Source organism: Sus scrofa, chromosome 14, assembly GCF_000003025.6.
Source record: "Sus scrofa isolate TJ Tabasco breed Duroc chromosome 14, Sscrofa11.1, whole genome shotgun sequence".
NCBI classification, from domain to species: Eukaryota; Metazoa; Chordata; class Mammalia; order Artiodactyla; family Suidae; genus Sus; species Sus scrofa.
In genome coordinates this window covers 64,564,935-64,579,870 of record NC_010456.5, presented here as the reverse complement: position 1 = coordinate 64,579,870, position 14,936 = coordinate 64,564,935, and the positions used below count along the sequence as shown (strand labels likewise).

Here is a 14,936-nt window from a genome sequence, read left to right as displayed (position 1 = left end):
AGAAACTGCGAACGTTGGTGCAGGGCATGTGAGTATATACAGGCATTTCAGGAGCATATAATACTTCAAGATAGCCCCTTATGAAAACTTGAAAGAGAATGTTCTAAGTCATTAAAAACTGAAGATTTAAAATCAAACAATTTCAGTTTCAGAAGGCCATGAGAAAAAGAAATGGATGCTGAAACCCAATTTTCCTCAGGCAGACACTCATTTCCTTAATATCAACTAATGTCCTTCAGATTGACTTCACTCCCCAGCCTAGAATGGAGTGGCTATCTGACACTGGTCAAGTCATTCAGGACACCTCCTTTCTCTGGCCATAGTAACTGCTCAAGGGTCAAATCAGAGCAAATAAGATGTGATGTTGCTACAATTCTTAAACCAGGAAGAGTGCTTTTTCATATGAGACTTGAATCTGAAAAGATGGATTAGAGTTTCTGGAGCCAATATTTCCAACATAAAAGAAAGCCAAATAAAAGAAATCCAATAGAGAAGAAGAACACTCTGAGAAACTGATTCCATCATCTGGGTCCCTGGATCAAGCTGAGCCTGAAGTTAAGTCTACAATTGAACTCAAGTTATAAGAGCCAACAAATTCCCTTTCTGTAGGTTTAGAATGGGTCTTGGTAACCCACAGAATCCTAAGTGAAACATATTCCACCTACACAACAGACAATTTCCTCCTTCCTCTCTCTTATTCTGCTCCCATTTCCAGCATAAACACAGTACATCATTTACATAGCATCCAGTCCTCACCTTCATAAACAAAGAATCATAAACCAACTCATTCATCCTCCATTCTCAAAAGCCCTTTAGTTTTTCAGCCCATCCAGCTCCATGACAGACCAAGAAGAATTACCCCATATTAAGGCACAAAGAAAAAGCTTGACTGGAAGAGACTCTGGCTGTGATTATCTTATCAGTTGTTCCTATTATCAAAGTTATGACACAGATTCACAAGGAGAATAAAAACAAAGACATCCGTTATAGTAAAACCACTGGAGCCTAAAGACAAGGAGAAAATCTTCAAGGAAGCCAGAGAAATTGCACAATATCTCAAAAAAAAAAGCCATAATAAGATTCATAGTTGATTTCTCAACACTAAGAATGAAGTTAGAAGAAAATGAAATCTTACCTTCAAAATGATATGTTACAAGTAGAAGAGCACTAGGAAAAAATATATAGCTACACATAAATCTAGCAGTTCAAAAATCTTTCTTAGCATAATACCAAAGAGGGAAACCATGAAAGAAAAGAAAGAGATATAGATCTGACCATATAAAAAATATAAATTTATAAACTTTAGGTAGAAATTAATGCTATAAAAATGTGAAAGATATTTTCAAATTGAAGAAAAATGTAATGTTTTCAGTATATAACCTATAAAGCTATTATCCTTAACAGTCTTTACAAATTGGTAAGAAAAAAAATGCAAGAACCTGAGATTTACATTCATAATAAACAAATAAATATACTGAGAGTTTGGGGTTAGTAGATGCAAACTATCACATTTGGAGTGGCTAAGCAATGAGCTCCTGCTGTACAGCAAAGGGAACTATATCCAGTCACTTGTGATGGAATATGATAGAAGACAATGTGAGAAAAAGAATGTATATATGTATGTATAACTGGGTCACTTGGCTGTACAGCAGAAATTGAGAGCACATTGTAATCAACTGTAATAAAAAATTAAAAATATATACATAAATGTTTAAAAAACAAACATTTAACTTCATTAATAATAAAAACACAAACTGAACAAAAATCTTATAGGAAATTTCAGCTATGCAATGGTCAACATATAAAATAAATTTAATATTAACTTTTTCAAAAAACTTCTGATAATTAGGCTCCTTGCACTTCTGGAGGGGAATTTAGAAGGGCAAACTGGATACTACGTAAATGATGTACTGTGTTTATTCTAGAAATGGGAGAAGTATAAGAGAGAGGAAGGAGGAAATTGTAGTTGATTTCTCAACACTAATAGAGGACAGGAGGTCTCTTTGATGACTCTCAAATCATATCCCATAAGTCCTAATTACATGTTTAGGACACGTCAGAGTGTGAAGGTCAGATGTTCAGAGAGAGAACTAAGTTCAGTATATTCTTGTCTTCTATCCTACATTTCCTTTCTCTTGGTACCTCTGGTCAGGGAAAAAAAAAATTGCACTTAGACGTGGACCGATTAAGAGATCATCAAGGAATTCAGAATCATTGCCAATTCATGCAAAGAATCCCTGAGAAGAGTTTCAAAGCATCATCTGTGTTTATGCCCTAAACAGACTGAATCTCTGCTCACCCATAGTCATCATCTGAGACGCTCTCTTCAGTGTTCCTTGACAGCAAATCCTTTTGAGTTTTTTCTTTCTTAAATACAATCCCTGTTCATCACATCCCAAAGGTGGGAATAAGACAAAGAACAAGATTAAAATTCCTTAATGAGGTATTTCAGAATATAGGGAAGTTTACTCAAATTCTGACTATGCAAATGGTAACTTTAGAATCCTTTGAGAAAAAATTCAGTTAAATCTGTATCAACATTTTAATGTAGATGATCAAACATTTATTATCTTTTATGATAAGTTTCAGTTGCCATGACACAGGTTTTCTTTTTGTGCTCTCAGCAGTGGAGATTAAAAAAAAAAAAAAACCTTAATTTACAAAGAAACTTCTTTACAAAATGTGGCTGAAATTAGTAATAGGAGATTACTAAACCGGGAAATGTTTTTTAGAATCTTAAAGTTGGTGAGACTCCCAAAATATATAAGCCACAAATGTACATAGTGTCTAAGACCCAAAATTTTTCATCAGTAAGAGAAATCATGTATATTAAGGGAAGGTAAACAGAAAATCTGCCTTTCACAGCTCATATGACACTAAATTTTTAAAAAAATCTTAGCGTGTTAGTCTTATATCCACATTAGATTGTGAGAGACCAGTTTATATGCCTGTTGGTTACTATCTTTCCCGAGAGTCTAGAATAGCATCTTTATAGTGATTATTTTGATCGATAACTTTGTATTAAAAATTCTCTTAGCTGGTACATATGCATATAGGATTTCTTCCTAATAAGTTCCTGCTTTATGCACATGACTAATTCAGTAGCTGCCTGTTAGTGACTTCACTCACTAACACATCACTTAAGCCAGTAAACACCTCTCTGGAATGTTAGGTCTTGAGAAAACCGTTTGTAGGTAGTGCCTGCCGTGGTGGCTGACAGTTTAGGATGGGAACCAAGGAGCTGTTGGAAGCCAGGAAAAGACAAAGCAGTGCCCAGTAGGAACAGGAAGCAGCGCACAGAGAAAATCAGAAGGAAAGCAGCAGAAAGAACCTCAATAAACCTCAGCAGCAGCCCTGCCTTTCCCACAGTTACATCCTGTCAATAATGTCCCCTTTTGGCTCAAGCTACCTCAAGTTAAATTCCTATCACTTGTACCTGAAATATTCCTGATCAGTACATTGTTTCCCCCCCCCCCCCCAACTTCTCTCACCCAGTCCTTTTCTGCTCTTAACTATTGCCATTTAAATTGTAGCTCCATGGAGTTCCCGTCGTGGCGCAGTGGTTAACGAATCCGACTAGGAACCATGAGGTTGCGGGTTCGATCCCTGCCCTTGCTCAGTGGGTTAACGATCCGGCGTTGCCGTGAGCTGTGGTGTAGGTTGCAGACGCGGCTCGGATCCCGCGTTGCTGTGGCTCTGGCGTAGGCTGGTGGCTACAGCTCCGATTCAACCCCTAGCCTGGGAACCTCCATATGCCGCGGGAGCGGCCCAAGAAATAGCAACAATAACAACAACAAAGACAAAAGACAAAAAAAATAAATAAATAAATAAATAAATAAATTGTAGCTCCTTTGGGACAAATTCACATTTCGCTAAAAAGCAAACAAAAGACTACAGACCAGATGTCCCAATGATGAACCTCAAGTGTATGTTCAAAGTATTTCGTTAAATTGCTATTTTGTGGAGTTCCCATCGTGGCGCAGTGGTTAACGAATCTGACTAGGAACCATGAGGTTGCGGGTTCAGTCCCTGCCCTTGCTCAGTGGGTTATCGATCCCGCGTTGTCGTGAGCTGTGGTGTAGGTTGCAGACGTGGCTTGGATCCAGCGTTGCTGTGGCTCTGGCATAGGCTGGCAGCTACAGCTCCTATTCAACCCCTAGCCTGGGAAACTCCATATGCCGCGGGAGCGGCCCAAAAAATAGCAAAAAGACAAAAAAAAAAAAAATTGTTATTTTGTAGCATTGCATGTCACGCAAAACAAAAGGCCTTAGGTCAGAGGTATAAAGATGTTCTTATAGAGCATATAACACAACAACAGGAATCATTTTAAAAATGCTCTAAACTGAATTAAGAGCATTTCTTAAAAACTCACCACCTAAATTTTCAGCAGGTATGTTTTTACTGTCTTTCCAATAATAATCCCTAATGTTTTTCTAGTACTTAAAAATTTTACAGCACCTTTCCAATCTACTGTGGAGTTTAAGACTCTCAACAACTAGGTAAAAGGAAGAGGGGCTATTTGCATTTTTGTCCTACTTATAGTAGGCTAATTGCTACCATTCACAACTCTAAAAGTTCAACTCAGAACAATTAATTTTTTGCTGATGTTGAGTCTAATGCAAACCAAATAGCTCTCAGAGATGCCGTGGTGATGTCACCATCGTCAAAACCAACACAGGAAGAGGAAAGGGCATGGTAAGCGTCCTCAGAGACCCAGTCTTCAGAAGTGACACACATCAATTCTACTCACATGCCATTGGCCAAAACAAGTCACGTGGCCTTGCCTAAGATGTCAAGGAAGGGGAAAGGCAGTCCTTGGCTGAGCAGTGAGGAAACAAATACATAGTATGGAAGAAAGCATGGATCTAGGGATTTCATCCCTATCATAGTTTTATACGTGAAGATACTGAAGATCACATAAAGCAGAAACTATAGCAGTGTAGTTACTTCAACCCAGGGCTTCTCTTAGGTGGTGCTTTCCCTGGGGACTAATACAAAAGCCAGTCACGGTGATATGCATTTAGAGTTGATATTGATATTGAGGAGTTCCCATTATGGTGCAGCAGAAATCAATCCAACTAGTATCATGAGTATTTGGGTTCAATCACTGGCCTTGCTCAGTGGGTCAGGAATCTGGCATTGCTGTGAGCTGTGGTGTAGGTCACAGACGTGTCTCGGATCCTGCATTGCTGAGGCTGTGGTGTAGGTTGGCAGCTATAGCTCTGATTCGACCCCTAGCCTGGGAACCTCCATAGTCCATGGCTGCAGCCCTAAAAAAAAAAAAGGCAAAAAAATAAAGTTGACATTGAAGTATACACACATCTTCCCTATCTTTCCTTTTTGCCACCCCATTCATTTACCTTTCCTTTAGTGATTCTTTTTTAAAATTCATTTTATTTTATGTGGGTTTTCTTTTTTTTGTAGTTTTTTTTTTTTTGGTAATGATTTATGCTCATTTTTTATATATTTCTTTCATTTTTCATTTTTAAAGTTTTATTGATGTATAGTTGATTTACACTGTGTTATTTTCTGCTCTACAACAAAGTGATTCAGTTATACATATACACACATCTGCTCCCTTTCAAACTCTTTTCCCATATAGGTTATCACAGAATATTGGGGAGAGTTCTCTGTGTTTATACACCATTTTTTTTTTTTTGGCCACACATGCAGCATGTGGAAGTTCCCAGGCCAGGGCTCAAACTCAAGCCACAGCAGTGATCTGAGCCACTGCAGTTATAATGCTCAGTCCTTAACCTTCTGGACCACAAGGGAACTCCTACACTCATTTTTTAAAGTTTTACTGGGGTATAATTTACATACTACTCTTTTACCCATTCTGAGTGTACACTTCATTGATTTTTAGTGAATTTAAATATGCAATCATTTTAATATTGGGGTTTTTTTCTGACCTCTTTCCTTTTCCACTCTGCTTTGACCTATCAGATTAACCATGCTACTTCTATTTTTGTATTATTAGTATTTACCTATATGGGAATGTACTTTACAAAGGGCTATCTCCCCTAGCAGAAAATGAGCACCCTGAAAATAATCATACTCTTTAATGTGTGTGGCAGACACAAAAGGTGATTAATTAGCAAATGTTTGGTGACTGAGAAAAGACTTTCTCCACATTCAAGGCCATTTAACCTCTTACAGGTTAATCCTATTCTCCTCCATTAATAGGGAAAACCAAAAACAGGAGCCAGAGCACACATTACAGGTATAAAAATGTAACCTTGAATCCTTCTATATTTAACATATTTTAGCAGCATTTTTGTTCAGTAGCATGAACAGTCCCTCCTTTTAAAATGTTTGCTTAATCCTACTATTCAGCAGCCTCCAGAGTCAGGGCGCCTGTGTTAGCTGTGAGTTGATGCTTGGATGAGCCTTAAATCTTCATGTTTTCTGACACCGTGCTGAGACAAACTCTTTGATTCAAGAAAACTGCATACTCTATGGAATAAGGCTGGAGCAATTAATCAAATATTTAATTATATTGTAACAGAACACAGTTACCGAGGCTTTAACTAACAATGCTAAAGAGTCCCCAGTGACCCAGGCAACAGAAGACACTAACACACAAGAGGCTGTTTAAACCTCAGTTCTTCTAGTCTCAGTGGAAAAGTGTTCAAGTGCGGAGTGGATAGGCACTAAAAGTCTGAGATTCTGGCAGCCAGGCCTTTAAAAGCGGTCTCTCCCCAGGAGACTTCCTGTTCTGAGGTTCCCAACCGCTAGTCCAGACTGACCTGCAAATTCTCTTCATCTTGCACACTCTAAAACAGAGTGCCTGGGTACGTTCCCCCTTGGTCTTCCTCCTCACCCCAGCAGTCCAGGACCAAAAATCTAGATATCATAATCCTGACATTTTGTTTTGTTTTTAGGGCCCTACCTGTGGCATATGGAAGTTCCCAAATTGGAGCTGCAGCTGCCAGCCTACCTACACCACAGCCATGACAATGCCAGGTCCGAGCTTAATCCACAGCTTTTTTCTGGGTCCTTAACACACTGAGTGAGGCCAGGGATCAAACCCACACCCTTATGGATACTAGGTCAGGTTCTTAACCTGCTGAGCCACAACAGGAACTCCACAATCCTGACATTTTGAAGCATGATGCCCTGAAGGGCAGGCATCACCAAAAGAGACCATCCTATTCTTGGCTGATTGTAAACAAACTCAGAATCCATAGGATGATGTAAAACATTTCATTTTCTGTTTTTATTCTGTCCCTCTCACATGGATATCCAAAAGTCTCCTCCTCTCGGTCTCATTCCCTCCTTTTCAACCTCTCAGCTTTAAAACCAAAGTCCAGGTTCACTCTGCTGCTTCCTTCTGTCCCAGCCCAGAAAGGCAGGGAGGTTCCTGACCTACCTGCCCTGGTCAGGTGAGGCTGGCCATGCACACTCTTCAGATGGAGTTCCTTTTGGAGGCCCTAATTCCTCTCTACCATTGAGAGCAAATGAGGACACAACATGGATGGGTTTTGATTATTAAACAACCCCTTCACACCAGTATGAGAATGTGGAGAAGCCAAGATGATAAAGGGACAGAGTTCCATCCTGCCACAAAAGTTTGCCTACCCACTCCAACCTGGGATAAGAAACAACTTATTTATACAACACAACCTTCCTCCTCACATACTCACTCCCACCTGCTTCTCCAGATCAAGGAGAATTATTTCCACTTCCCAATAAATGTGTCAAGAGTTGTCTGCCAATGACAGAGTTAAGATTAAGGCTGAATTTTGAAGAGGTCTGAAAACTACAATGGATGATAGGGTGGATTATTGTTCTAATTTTTCACTCCTTCCCTGTAAAAATGACTATTTCTCCACACCCTTTGCCATATGATTTTTGAATATGATTTGCAAACAGAATAGGCAAAATACACAGTTCCACCTTCAACATGGTCATATGACTTCCCTGACCAGTGGAATGTGGGTGGAGGAGACAGTGTGCCAGCTCTAAACAGTCTAAAGCATCGCTTTCATCCCTTACTTTAAGCCCCTAATTGGAGAACAACGTATCCCATATGATGGCTCTTCCTTTAGCTTGAGTCTAGGAATGAGAAGACACATGGAGCTGAGTCGAAAATGAGAGAAGTCAGACCTAGCCAAACGCAGCCGAGCCCAGCAGTGCCACAGACAACCTGCTGCCCTCAGGAAACAGGAGCAATAAGTATATATCTCTTGTAATACATCACTGCCATCTGGGGTTTGTTTGTTACTGCAGCCAAAGTTAACTAATACGTAAGATGTTTAAAAATTTTAGCATCTATCCTCAACGTAGTTTCCATCTTCCCCTGCAAACTTTCTCCCTTCCACAAAATACGTTTCAGCCAAATGTACCCTGTACCTTTCTGTCTCCACCACTTTACTCATGAAAATCCCCTGACCTAGAATATTACATGTTCCAGTGCAAAGAGAACAAGCTTCACAGTCAACGAAACTAGGCTTTGAAACCCAGACCATCACTCTAATAACTATGTGCTCTCTGAGTTTCAATATCTCTGTCTGTATAGATTGGGGGCAGGTGGGTGATGAAAAAAAGCAAAAGCACAAACTTTGCCATGAGACCAACTTGTGTTCTCTGTCCATCATTATTTTGAGCCCACAACTGAGCTTCTGTCTCAGCATCTGCAAAATGGTAACCCTGGGGTTGTTAGGTTGATTAACTGGCATAGAGTTGGGAAGTCAACTACTACAGGGCTTGACACTTAGTAGGTCCTGATTAATATTTTTTGGACTACAAATTTAAATAGATAGATAGATAGATATAAATTACACAACCCAATTGAATGAGGGATATCATAAAGTAGCTTTAAAATCATTGGCAAATTAATAGGCATGCATTTTCTAAATTGTGCCATGTAGGACATTAGTTTCATTTGAAATATTAAGATGTATATCTTGAGAAAATTATTCCACAGTAACATAAGCTCAGAAAATCTTGCAAAAAAATACCTCCCCTTGGAAATTCATAATGCATATTAACAATGAAAGGCTCTCAGAAGTCCTGTGATAAAGAATCTTATTTAATTTAGCACCTCCTAAAATTCCTTGACTAGCCTCTCTTCCCCTGTTGGAATACCTATTAACATTCAATGTTTTTCAGAACAGGTTTGTGTCTTTGTCAACTCAGGGTGCCATAACAAAACACCACAGAATGGATAACTTAACCAATAAGAATTTATATTCTCACAGTTCTGGAAGCTAAAAGTCTGTGATCAGGGTTCCAGCATGGTCAGTTTCCAGTGAAGGGTCTCTTCCTGGCTTGCATACAGCTGCCTTCTCACTGTGTCCTCACATGGCCGAGAGAAACAGGCCGGGGCAGAGGAGGATCCCTTCCTTTTCTCAGAAGGCCACCAATCTTATTAGATGAGGGCATCACCCTTTGATCTCCTTTAATCTTAATTATTTCAAAATACAGTCACACTGCAAGTAAAGGCTTCCATGTATGACTTTTTGTTTGTTTGTTTTTTTTTAGGGCCACATCCACAGCATATGGAGGTCCCCAGGCTAGGGGTCAAGTCAGAGCCACAGCTTCGACCACAGCCACAGCAATGCAGGATCTGAGCCTCGCCTTCGACTTACACCATAGCTCATGGCAATGCCAGATCCTTAACCCCACTGAGTGAAGCCAGGGATTGAACCCGTATCCTCATGGATCCTAGTTCGTTAGCTTCTGAGCCATGAAGGGAACTCCTCCATGTATGACTTTTGAGGGGACACAATGCAGTCCACAGCAGTCTGGGAAGTACTGTTAAAATCAGAAGTAGAATACAAGTGTGGCAGGGTGAATTCAATCTGTGTTGATTAAAACACACAATCCTTTACTGAGGAGGAGGACGTCAATTAGTCTGGGACTCAGGGTGGACTGAGCCAGTTATTGCAGGATCTATAAAATGGTCCATTTTACACTGATGCACTTGCCAGATTTCAGGAGCTTGGGCAATGTACTGATCCAGGCAGAGCACATATGAGGACCTTGTGGCTGAGGCTTCCAAATCTTAAAATCTGACATATTCAACCATCTCTCTATGTACCTCTTACCACAAAATTCCTACATGGTCCTGCTAGGAATATGTAAGAAGAAAGACTTACTTCATGATAATTATTTGGGAGAATACCAAATATAAAAAGAAGATGCAATAAAATAGGAATTTTATGACCATCTTTGGAGCTCAAGCCAACTCCCTGCCAAAACATCTATTTAGAGGGAATAAATCTGGCAAAAGGGTCACATAGGTGAGCTTAAATAATGTAGATGGTTCAGCTCTGTGGATCAAGGACCAAGAGCTGAGGCAAGTTGAATCTGTTAGCCTTCTTCTATAAACGGTTAACATGGCTAATTCCAGTGCTTGCTTTCTCCACAGATTGTGGTATAGGGATAAAGCAGGCAGTGGAGTCAATCACATTACATGGCTGTTGTATCTCATTTGATGCCAGATACATGGTTTTTTGAGGCATCAGTTTTTGGGGGGTTTTGTTGTTGTTTGTTTTTTTGTTTTTTAATGACTGTACCCATTGCATATGGAAGTTTCCAGGCCAGGGATGTATCAGAGTCACAGTTGCAGTAACACAGGATCCTCTAACCTTTTGTGCCAGGCCAGGGATCAAACCTGCACTTCTATAGCAACCCGAGCCGCTGCAGTTGGATTCTTCACCCACCGTGCCACAGTGGGAACTCCATCAGCTTTTTTACAGTGGGGAATTTGTTTGTCTGTTTTAAGGTTCAGGAGATGATCTTGTAAAAATGATCTTAATATAGTATGAAATACATGAGCGTGAAAATGAAAATGCTCACAGGAACCAGGCTGGCAACTGTAAATGGGTAAAATTGGCTACGTGTAATTGATAAGAGTAGAGGGAGTTGTGATAAATATGTGTGCTTCTTAAGGGCTCCCCCCCATCTCCAGAATTCTAGCCAGCATTACCTTGTAGATATGTAAACTTAGTACTGACACATTTCCTGATCTTTCAAGTAAAGCTAGCAATCTGGATTCTTATGTGAAATCTCCTAACCTTTAAATGTTAGCAGTGAACTAAACATCTTTTCCTTTTTTTTCTTTTTGAGCTGTACCCATAGCATATGGAAGTTCCTGGGCTAGGGTTCGAATCCGAGCCATAGCTGTGACATACACAACAGCTATGACCTACACCACAGCTGCAGCAATGCCAGATCCTTTACCCATTGCCCCAGCCCAGGGATCAAACCTGTGCCACCACAGAGACAATGTCAGATTCTTAACCTGCTGCACCACAGTAAGAACTCCCTAACTAAATACCTTTAAATTCTGTCTGTATAAATATAAATATAAATTCACTTCCCCCCACCCCACACATACACACAAGTAGGACAAGTCCAGCCCACAGGTCACCAGTGTTTAACCCATGACATATGTAATAAATACTTACTGAATGAAAACAGCAAAGCTATCCCAAATTATACTATTCCACTCCCTCCCACTGAGGGGTAGACACCAGAGAAATCCTAGTATTTTGAGACCAGAAGTTGGGGGTGTCAGAATGTTATAACATTGACTTTTAACTTGTTCTATAAAAGAGAAATGTCTGAGAGAACTTGCCATCAAATATTATTTCTCCTCTGTTAAACAAATACTTCATAAAGAGCCCAAGTCCTGATGTCATGATAGATAAAATAGGCATGGACTTTCATTGCCTTATTCAATGTCAAATTGGAAACATCACTACTCTTTCTATACTCTTGATGAATATTATTTCAAGATGATGACATTAAGTCATGCATAAGAAGTTATGCACATAATATTGTGCCATTAAGATTTAATTGCAAGATGCATTACATATAAATCCAAACCTCTCACAGCAAACCATGGTTTTGTTTGTTTGTTTTTATCCAGGATGTTTAATCTTGGGAGAGGATCCCTTAGTGGAGAGAAAGAAAACTGTTACAAAATTTTGGAGGACCCATTGCATTCTAGTTTTTCTCTACAAAGCTGTGTTTCTGATACTCCTTGCCCCATGGTTATCACTTACACTTCTTCCACCCGAAGAGAAAGCAAGATTCGAGGCATTGACATAGTGCATTCTGTTCATTTCTGGAAGCATTGACTTTTGAGATCTTCCCCATCCCTCTTCACTAGGAAGCTAAGACTCTCCTCCCCTCCTCTGCTCCTCCATATCCTCCATCCTGCTACCCCTACGCACACCTACTTAGCCATGGGATGTGCCTTAAGCTAGACAGGTGAGAAGTTTACCCCTATAATTAGGAGTGGGATCTAAGAAACAGTCTGCTGATTTCTGAAGAGAGAAGATGTAAGATAAGTGTCCCAGTGAGATGGTAGATGGGATGCAGAGGGACAGAGAAAGCCTCGGAGACAAGGAGAAAGTTCTGGGAACTATGGGTCTTGTTTCTAAATGCATCCTAAGACCTGTCAGCACTCCTGCCTTTGGGCTTCTTGAGTCATTGCTGTGATCTTACAGTAAAGACCCTTCCTCTTTTTTTTTTTTTTTCTTTAGGCCACTTTAAATCCATTGTTAGAAACAAATTGCACAGTAGTTCCTTTGCAAACCTTAACCAAGTTCAGTTCAGGATGTTATACAATTTCAAAACTAAATAGCCCTTTTTTTTCCCAAAGGCAGCTGATTGGAAAAATAAATTTATAATGTATCTTGAGTGATTACATCCTAAATGTAGACAAATTTCTGTGAAGAAGCTGAGCGGAAATAAAACACTGTGAATATTTACTTGAACCTCCTCATTTTAAGCTTTCACACTCGGAGCTGCTGTAGCTCCTGGTTTTTCAGAAAAGTAAGATTTCAGGCCATCATTGCTACTGTGCCAAAATTGGATACCAAAAGCTTACTGTCATTTATTCCATCTAAGAGGGTCCCTGCTTTGTTCATTTTTAGGTCTCAACCTCACCTCTACCCCCACTCGAGATTTTTACTTTTAATTTCACCCAACTCTACTCTTAGCTTTATAATGACTTTAACTGTTCAATATTTAATGAACCAATTAATTAAATAACATTTATTATGCTGTAGGACAGTGGTTCTTATATTTTAGTATGCATCAGAATTACCAGGGGAGCTTGTTAAAAACTCCAGGCGCCCACCAACCCAGAAATTCTGATGCATTAAGTCTGAAGTAGGGAGCAGGAATTTTATTTTTAAGAGTCCTGCTGCATCTGATCTTGGTGATGGGTTGCCATTTGGGGACGTACTGCTCTAGGGATAGGGATAGGAGATTACGAGACTACAGGCTCTGCAGGTGGTGAAGAAAACTGGCATGAGTACAAATTCCTGGTCTACTGCTTCCTAGCTGTGTGATTTGGGGAGAGTTATTAGATGTTATCCGACTCAGTTTCCTTATCAGTAAAATGAGAAAAATAATAATACCTAAGTCATAGGGTTGTTGCGGACATTATAGGTAAAGTTCATTTCTCAATCTGCTCTGTCTGGGACTCCTGCTGACTCCAGACACCTCCTGCTCCATTAGTCACTGGTTCCAGAGCAACTGGGGAAGGGGATCAGGCTCTGCTAAAAGAATCAAGGGAGATTCCAGGCCATCTGGGTACTAGGGAAGAAAAGGGCAGTTGTCTGAGATAAAGCAGGTGTGATGTGTTAGATGGCCCTACCCAACCCCAGTCACCTCAGCGAGTGAGACAGTACTATGTGCAAGGCAAAAAAGGAAGATCGAGAGTTCCTTGAGGCTCAGTGGGTCAAGGATCTGGTGTGGCCACGAGCTGAGCAGTAGGTCGCACGAAGATGTGGCTCAATTCCCATGTGGCCGTGGCTGAGGCCATGGCTGTGGTATAGGCCAGCAGCTGCAGCTCTGATTTGACTCCCAGTCTGGGAAGTTCCATATGTCGCAGGTAGGGCCCTAAATAAAAAAAAACCAAAACCGCTTCGGGACACGTGACACATTCCCACCCAAATGGTCCTGTACATGGAACTGTTTACAATGTGTATACACAGATTTTACTGTCTTATCTTTAGAACAAAAAAAAATAGGAGGCTGCTGGCCACTGACCTTTGTGTGACCGGGGTGACCACCTTAAATCAAGGGCTCGCTAGAACACAGCTGAGCTGAGCAATTTTAATGAGAAATCTGGTCCTGCTGGATTACTGTTCCTGGGCCGCGTCCTGTCAGCAATTCCTCAGGAAATTATTCAACCATCCCCAATTGCAAAGAAACAGATGGCGTCCTGGAAAAAAAAAAAAAAAAAAAAAAGAAAACTCTGAAGTGTATGTGCTAGTAAAAAGCAAATTTAAGGACACAAAGGCCAAGGATGACACAAATACAAGAACTTTTTCCCCTGAAAAATGGACTTGCAGATATTTTCATTTTCTCTCCCCTTTTAAACTGTGAACTATACCGGTCATCAGTCTGCATGCTCAACGGAGAGATTTGCTTGACTTTTCAGAGCTCTTTAACAGAAACATCTTGTTTTAATAATACAGAGTAATACTGATCAAACGTTCTCACGGAAGATCAAGTTTTAAAATTTGTATGAACGCCCTGCTTTCATTCCTCTAAAATCCTTTAACCAAAACTCTAGGAGCATACATACTCTATTATACCAACTGCCCATGAAGAAATGCTGAAATAGTATTAAAAATTATCATGGCACCTGAGAAAATAGCAGCGCAACCCTCATGAATATTAAATCTTTTCATAATGATCAGAGTTATTACCAGGAATACTAAATGTTATGCATTCATTGCAAATTCATAATGCTTAGTGTGAAAACTTGGCCTGTCACCAGAAAGTCTGAATTATACTTGGCAAATGCTTGAATCGATTTTAGTTATAAAAGCAGGAAAAGGAAAATGGATAAAACATTCGACCTTCAGTCTCAGAAGCAAAGGGTGTTAGGAATCTTGCGAAAGGAAGACCGGTTGCGATTTTCGAATACTTTGCATGAGTGCTTGACTCTTTTTCAGAGTTCC

General features: G+C 40.0%; 1 long non-coding RNA gene across 1 annotated transcript in view; it reads right to left on the bottom strand.

Moving 5' to 3' along the window:
- The window catches only part of LOC106506013, a 448,664-nt gene that overhangs the window by 380,554 nt on the left and 53,174 nt on the right, over window positions 1-14,936 (bottom strand). The window contains exon 2 of the long non-coding RNA XR_002338945.1: window positions 14,017-14,191. This is a non-coding gene — a long non-coding RNA (uncharacterized LOC106506013). The remainder of the gene's footprint in view (window positions 1-14,016; window positions 14,192-14,936) is intronic.